This window comes from Micropterus dolomieu, unplaced genomic scaffold (genome assembly GCF_021292245.1).
Source record: "Micropterus dolomieu isolate WLL.071019.BEF.003 ecotype Adirondacks unplaced genomic scaffold, ASM2129224v1 contig_5566, whole genome shotgun sequence".
In the NCBI taxonomy this organism is placed as follows: domain Eukaryota; kingdom Metazoa; phylum Chordata; class Actinopteri; order Centrarchiformes; family Centrarchidae; genus Micropterus; species Micropterus dolomieu.
This window is the reverse complement of record NW_025734555.1, coordinates 1-715: the sequence shown is the minus strand read 5'-3', so window position 1 is coordinate 715 and position 715 is coordinate 1. Positions and strand designations below refer to the sequence as shown.

The 715-nt window shown below is 51.5% G+C and overlaps 1 pseudogene; it reads right to left on the bottom strand.

The window, feature by feature from the left end:
- Nucleotides 1-519: 519 nt before the first annotated feature.
- LOC123964813 lies at nt 520-628 on the bottom strand (annotated as a pseudogene).
- Nucleotides 629-715: the final 87 nt, after the last annotated feature.

Sequence of the window (715 nt, the reverse complement as noted above, 5' to 3'; positions counted from 1 at the left end):
TTGTGGTTTTAATTTTTATGAGGTTTTTATGCACAGCTCCTCTTCTGTTTACCTTTTTAAATAATTTCGATGGTCGGGGGGCAGACACCGTCACTATAGGATTTTCACTAAGTAACTCCTGAAATGGAGGAGCAGAGAAGTGTGTTAGACTGCGACTCTGCGTAGGGTTTTGGGTGGGTAACTGCTGAAAAAGAAAAGGATCCAGTCCGCCTGGAAGTCCCTAGCCAGGATCAGACGCTCTCCCGTCCAAGTCCTATGCAGGCCCTCCAAAGCCTGGCTTCCGAGATCAGGCGAGATCGGGCAGTCCCAGGCCGGAATGGCCATAAGCTGTCTTTGCACACCCCAGATGGGCCTTCAAAACACGATGTAACATTTACACAGCACTGTGTACAGGATAGGGAGAAAAAGAAGCAGCAGCAGCAGCAGCAGCAGCGCCCCCTGCTGTTTCCTAAAGAGACGTTCAAAAGATCTGCTTTCACCGAAGCGCCCTCTGCCGTTTTTCGAAGGCTAAGCGAAAAGGGCTTACAGCACCGGGTATTCCCACGCGGTCACCCGTCCAAGTACTAACCAGGCCCTGCTCTGCTTAGCTTCCGAGATCGGGCGCTCCCAGAGCGGTGTGGCTGTAAGCCACTCAGGCGCCCCCAAACGGCACTTCAAAAGATGTTCTACGGCTAATTGACAAAAAACGTATTCTGCCCATAATGTCCAAGGTGCT